The following is a 7204-nucleotide window of genomic DNA, read 5'->3' on the forward strand; positions in this document are numbered from 1 at the left end:
GAGACATTAACCTTTCTGAACTGCGGCTGCCTGGCTCTCTCTGCCTGTTACTCTGTTTCTGGAACATGGCAGCTGCTTTTGCCACACCAGAGACTGCACCAGGCCACCCAGTTACAGACAGGCCACGCTTGGCCAAGAGGCCAGACACTCACTCCTATTCTGGGTCTCCTAACAGCAGGCCAAAAGATCACACCCTGTTAGTATTTAGAATAATCAAGATTTTAAATCAGAAGTTGAAGAGAACAGCAGCATGTATTTCACTCAGGACCTTTCATTTTACAAATGAGAAAACTGAGGTCCTCCCCAGCCATGCTGCCCACTGGGAGCACCCCTGCCTCACACCACATCATCTAACACCATGATGCAGACGTGGTCCTCACTCTTGGCCCTGACGGGGTACTCTAGCATCCCACTGTTTTCCTTAATAGAAAACAACACAATAAAAGTTAAGGTTAGAGTTAAAAGAGGACACATCACTCAGGGCTTTGAGTGGACATTCACTCGCTAAGCACAATGTTGAAGTTATGGCTGAAAGCTTACTTTACATTTGCCTAAGACCATACTTGTCATACACACCTAAAACCATCTGCTGTCTTCTGAGTTCTGTTAAAGGACAATGAGTAAACAACAATTGGAATGGGGTTTCTGGTTCCAAACGGCAGGACAGGAGCAAGCCGCCTCACCACCCCAGCAGAAACCTGAAAGCAAACATGGAGCGCTGAGATGGTCGCCAGCAACATCTGAGAACCCAAAGATGAGGATGAGACAGGTCCCGGGGCCACCAGGAGCAGAACATCCCCGAGCAGACAGAGAGCAGAAGAACCAGACCCCCACATCTGCAATGCCCCTCCCCATAACCTGCCTGGCACCGCTACACAGAAGATTTTCCCTTGACACAGTTTCTACACTTAGAAAGGTGAGGTCAAAGTGGACAACAGCTTGCCCCACTCTTGGGTGCCCTGGCAGGAGACCTCTCCCTGCCTCAACCCATGGGGAGTGGCCTGAGTGCCTGAAGGGAGAAACAGTCCTGAGGATGGCCAGAGGCAAAGGTGGGGGTGGGGCTACCTCCCCAGCCCTGGAAACTCTGCTCTGCAACTCGGCCAAAGGAGGCACTCAATCATAGTGGCCACTCGCAGCCCCAGGCTGCAGGAGCTGTGCTCCCCAGGTCCCCTCCCAGGCTTCCCACATGATAGGACATCCGCTTTGGGACAGGCAGCAATTTTATCAGGGACCAGAGCTGAGTTGAACCTGGGCTTAAGGTGCCATCTAGTGCCAAAAAGGAGGCTGCACCCTAGCAAGAGAAAAACACTCCACAGGTAAATCATAAAGAATCTCTAAGCAAATATATCCCAGAAAAACGAAAACACCCAGACAGAGAAGATGGGATAAATAAATAACCATTCAGTGCCAAGACACAGACACACATCAACAAACCAAACAGCAGCAAACGGGCCACAGCCTTCCCAAACAGACAAAGCCAAGAAACTGGCCCAACAAAGTAGCGATTTGTGAGCTCTCATCAAGAAATCAGAATGGCAGAGTCTTAAGGAAACTCAGTGATCCCCAAGAAAACACCAGGAAATCAATTCAGAAAGTTACCAAAAAGATTGATATAATTTTTAAAAATCAGACAGAAGTCTTGAAACAAAAATACATTTAGCGAACTAAGGAAATTCATGCCAAGCTGCCAGCAGCAGAGGGGCTTAAGCAGAAGAAAGAATCAGTAAGCTCAAAGACAGGCAGTTTGAAAATACACAATCAGAGGAGGAAAAAGCACAAAGAATGAAAGACAACCTACAAGATAGAGAAAATTACCTCAAAACACCGAATCCAAGAATTACTGGTGTTCAAGAGGGAGCTGAGTGAGAACAAGAGGTACCAAACTTGCTCAGAGAAACAATAACAGAAAACTTTCTGAAACTTAAGAAAGGTACAGATATCCAGATTCAGGAAAGTCAGAGAACACCAGATTCAACCCAAATACGACCACCTAAGGCTTTTAATAATTAAACTGTCAATGATCAACGACAAAGAAAAGACCCTACAGGAAGCAAATAACATCTAAAGGAGCTCCAATTTGTCTGTCAACAGACATCTCAATGGAAACCATACAGACCAGGAGAAAATGGGATGACATTTTCAAAGTCTTGAAAGGAAAAAAAAAATCTGTCACCCAAGAATACTGTATCCAGCAAAGCTACCCTTCAAATACAAAGAAGAAAGAAATTCTTTCCCAGACAAAAGCTGAGAGAATTCATCATCATCAGACCTATCTTGCAATAAATGCTAAAGAGATTTCTTCATCCAGAAAGAACAAAAATACATTGAATGGGGCACTAAGAGGGCAGATTCTCATTCCACTTTGCCACCGGCCTGCTACGCAAACTTGGGCAAATCATTTCACTTCTCTGTGCTTCCATTTCCTAAACTGAGGCCACTGAATTCAGTATTTTCTAGGATCCTTTCCAATCAAATGCTCTGTGTTTGCATGATGATAGCTAGGGTGTTACAGTATAAGTGTCTGTAATTTAGCTTTTTTGAGCTGTGAGCATTGCCTGCCTCTCTCACACTCTCCTGCCAGCTGCTCACACTGTGTCATCTGTCTGTTTGTGTCAACAGAGAACTCAGGAAATGCAACTGCAGTGTAGCCCTGCAATGGGCTGGCCACCAGCAAGAATGGCAGGAGTGGCAGGAGCAGTCAGGTAGGCTGGGCCCCAGAAGCACGCGGTGGAGAAGCCCGCAGGAGTGCAGGGGGATGTCCTTAAGAGCCAGGGACAGAGTCCCCCCATTTGCTGGACTCTGCAGAACTACCCTGGCTGCATCCAAAACCCAGTACTCACCACCAGATGGCAACAGGGAGTATCCGCCTGCACAGGAGCCCGCCTGAAGGAAGCATCCAGGGAACGCAGGGGAAGAGCATGAGTGTGAGCCCCAAGATGACGGGGTGAGACCTCGTTCACGGGCAGATGCGAACCTTCCACGTGGAGATGCGAGAAGGTTGTTCTTGCCAAAGGCTGATGATGACCCTGCCGCTTCTCTGTTCATCTGCCCTCAAAACAGAATGGGTGGTTCCAGGCGCCACCACCCAGCCTAGCAGCCATCATGGGCTCACAGTGATTGAGCCCTCAAAGTTTTTTTATTATAGAAAATTGCAAGTGGTTCCACAATGAGTTTTCACACACATATAAATCAATGGAAAATGTCTTTATGGTATTTAAATAAAAGATTAAAATTTTCACAGTTGGGATATAGGACATCCAATGTGAAAGATCGCCACTTCTGAAAATAAGGAGAATACAAGCTGGTCATCACTGCTGACAACAATTTCCTCTGGAATCTAAAATAGCCAACAAGTCACTCGTTCCCCTTCGTCTAACCTCCTACATGCATTTTTTATGTATCAAACCCCACTCAACTTATCATTGCCCCCTTTCATCCTGAATTCCGGGAGCTCAAAGGCAAACTTCAGGCTCAGTCGCAGGAACTCTATTGACCTTGTGGGAACATTTGCTCCTTTCTCCTTCCCTTTCACATTCCCACTTCAAATTCATCATCTCATAGAGTATTGCTTTGTTGCTTCCTTGGGTTTTTTTGGACAAGGAAAGTTGAACATAATCAAAAACAAGAGTGGTCAAGTCCTCATCCAATGCTGCCAGCACTAGACTTACCACCCAGCACATAAGAATACCATGCACACCTCTTAAATAAACACGCCGACGCTGAACGGGCACCACCATCCAGGCCCCGTGCTAAGTGCTGTGTGCAAAGAAAATACAAAGATCAGCCAGACAGAGCCTGTGCCTGCAAGGAGCCCACATTTTATTTGAGGGGCCAGATAGGTGCACAATTCATAACATAACAAAGCAAAAGGTGAAAAGAGCTAAAAAAAATAGAAACAATTTCTAATAAATTTTCTCTTAGCTTTTCTGTGGGAAAATCAGGAGAAATGGACTGATTGGGAGAAAGCTTCTGTGGAGCAAGTAAAACCCATCATGATCATCATCAAAACTGTGGCTAGGAAGATCCGAGGGCCCAGCATGGTCAGGCCCTCTGTGCTGGCCGGGAGAGCGGCCTCTGTCTGGCTGCCAGGCCTCTCTGGACTGCAGAGTTTGTTTTTCTGAAAACAACAGAGTGGAACCCAATGGCAGGAACATCTCCAGTTCCGAAATTCAATGGTCCTGTGCAAACAACCAGAAAATAGCAACCAAGATTTGAGGACAGAAGAGGAACTGAACGAATGGTGTGAACACGGGGCTTGTTTGCAGGTAGTTTACTGGAGGAAAGCATCCAAATTATAATAAAAGAGAAAGGAGACAAAACAACGCCCAGCAGTGAGTGCCCGGCTTGCAGGCTTCTGTGGCAGGTCTGTGGGTTCCCTGGCCCAGCCGCATCACCCCAAAGGTGAGGGCCGAGCTGTCGCTGCTGCCCTGGGGCAGCACCTCAGTGATTTCAGGTGTGGGTTTTACTCTTTGTGTGGAGGTGGCAGGAGGTGCCTCCATCGTAGACACAAATGGTGGTTTCCTGGCTTGCTTGGTGGACGCCAGGCTATGCTTACCCCAAGGCCAGACCCCGGACGAGGCCACGGGCTGGCTCAACACTGGCCTTGAGGGTGCTTGGCAACCTGCATTTGTGTGGAGCCCAGGTCCACGCAAATCACTGAGGGCGTCACACAGGCACTGCTGGCTGCAGGGGCTAAGAAAAGCGGCAGCAGAGGAGGAAGGCAGCTTCTCTGTGCAGCCATCAGCCATCGGCAAGCAAGCAGCAGCCACTGCCAAGCGACTGGGACCCAGTTCTTATGTCCCCTAAGATTCCAGGGACCATTCTGGGGAGAAAGAAGGGCCTATCCCAGGGCAGGAAGCTCACCAGACAGGAGGCGCGTTGCGTCCAGCAGGGGTGTCCCATCGGGACAGTGGCGGCTCTCAGAACCCAGCCGCCAGCCCCCACCTCTGGCTCACTGTCCCACCACCAACTAGAGGGCCCCGGCCAAGCCAAGGGCAAAGTAGGGGACACACTTACAATCAGGGGTGCGTGGGGCTCCTCTCCTCCCCTCATGTCTGTGTGTGTCTGTTTCTCTCTTTCTGTCTCTGTCCCTCTCTTTTTCTCTCTCTGGCCCTCCCACAAGGCTTAAGGCAGCTCCTCAGAATGGAAGGCCCACCTTGTGAGTTACTCGAATGCATGAACTCAGCCCAGGACAGCGGGAACAGCAGCGAGCTCACCCCTGCATGCCGGGGCTGGGTGTCCAGCATGACCCTCAGGAGGCTGCCCCAAACCAACCACAGGGAGACCTGAGATGCTCTGCGCCCACCTTTCTTCTGGCCTGGCCTTCAACTGGTGGGAGGGGTGTGGGCTGAGGTAGCCATGGGGCCCTCTTTCCTGCCCTCAGCTTCACCTTTTTCAGGAGCATGGCCTGGAAGCTCAGCATTCTCAGAAGGGTGGGCTGGAGGAGGGCTGCAGGCAGCTCTGCCCTTCATGGCCTCCAGAGACACACTGAAAGCCCAGTTATCTCAATGCTCAGCCAACAGAAATGGTTTCATGAAAATTCACCAAACTTGAAAGCAATTACTCAAAGAAATATGTGCACGTACCCCCACGCTCATGGTGCATTATTCATAGAAACCAGACACAGAAACAGCCCAAGCGCCCAGCAACCGAGGGCTGGAGAAACAGAACGTGGTCTATTTACACGACGGAATGTGACTCCGCCTCAAAAAGGAAGGAATGCTGACAGGGTCCACAGCGGGACCAGCCCTGAGCTCACGGTGCTGCCTTCAGCATTTAGCTGCAGCCGGGCATGTGCTCCAATTGCACCGATCCATGGTCCCCAGATGGTCAGGTTCGCAGAAGGTAGAGTGGGGGTGGCCAGGGGCTGGGGGAGGGAGAGTCAGCATTAATGGGCACAGAGGTTCTGTTTTGGATAGAAAGTTGTGCAGGTGGATGGTGGTGATGGTTGCACGGCAGCGTGAATGTCCTTTATGCCACTGAACTATAGCCCTAAAATGGTTAGAATAGTCATTCTTATGTATATGTTACTGAAAGTCTTTAAGAAGTGATAAAAGGTTTACTGAATGAATGAGAAACTGGATGGGAGAGACGCCATCCCCACTCTAAGGAGTCTGGACTATGAGGTTTATGATGAGCATGACCTCAAGGCCCTAGCATAGCTAACCCAACCACAGGAAGGCAGGCGGCCTCCGGGGGACTCCATCAGCAAGGCCATGGCCGCGAGTCCCTGCAAAGACCCCAGAAATCCAGAGTGATTCACGCGCAGGTGGGAAGACACTATCAACACTCACAACTTTAACCAGACACAAGTCTACGGAGGCGACCGGCACTAATGTCAAAAATATCTGGGCTTCTGATTTGAATAGGATCAGATCTTAAGTGGGAAATGAATTCTTTAAATGGTGGATGCTTTCTCAAGAAAACTTAATTTGGTATCACGTTGGCCAAGAGCTCATTTGGCAAGGCCAACACACAGTCACAAAGGAAAGGTGGTCCTCAGTGCCACCCAGACCCTCTGCTCAGCCAGCCGGGGAGACCGAGCTGGAGCCATAAAAGGACTGCTCCCAGGTCAACACGAAGGCCTGTCCCAAGGACTCCCGTGGCCTTCACGTATTTCCAGCCGGAGGACAACTTTCCAACTGGAGGCAACACAGCGACACTCTAGGTTGTTTTTTCCAAGATTAAACATAATAATAATTCTGTAAAACCAACATGGATCATCATTAATTACTGCACTGCGACCGTGGCTACTTAAAAACCCAGCCTCAGCACAGCAGCCGACACATAGTAATGAGCAGTAATGCACACGTGGTGTTGTCGATGAACAGATAATGAAAGCAATTTATTTGAAAATTAAAATATGATTAAGAAAGGCAGCCCGAGTGAGAGCCCAGACGCCTGAAGAAAGCACCGACGTGCAGCCAGGCCCACATTAATTTAAGAGCCTGCCGGAATGGCCTTCTTCCTCTGACAGTTTTTAATATACAGCACCTTAGCTTAGCCCCTCCTTGGTGCCCAAGACCCAACATTGGAGATGCCGGCAGTAGAGAGTGAGAAGACAAGCCCTTCAGGGGCATCTCACACCGCCCCTTACAGAGCAGCATATGAAGGGGGACACGGATGCTGCATCCTTCCTCACTCAGGACGACCACAGACCCCACATCCACCCACACCCGGGACGACCCACAGACCCCACGTCCAC

At 49.5% G+C, this 7204-nt stretch overlaps 1 protein-coding gene across 1 annotated transcript in view; it reads right to left on the reverse strand.

Moving 5' to 3' along the window:
* The window catches only part of PTPRN2 (protein tyrosine phosphatase, receptor type, N polypeptide 2), a 789125-nt gene that overhangs the window by 750517 nt on the left and 31404 nt on the right, over positions 1-7204 (reverse strand). The window lies entirely within an intron of this gene.

The sequence above is a fragment of the Colobus angolensis genome, unplaced genomic scaffold, assembly GCF_000951035.1.
Source record: "Colobus angolensis palliatus isolate OR3802 unplaced genomic scaffold, Cang.pa_1.0 Scaffold2, whole genome shotgun sequence".
Classification (NCBI taxonomy): Eukaryota; Metazoa; Chordata; class Mammalia; order Primates; family Cercopithecidae; genus Colobus; species Colobus angolensis.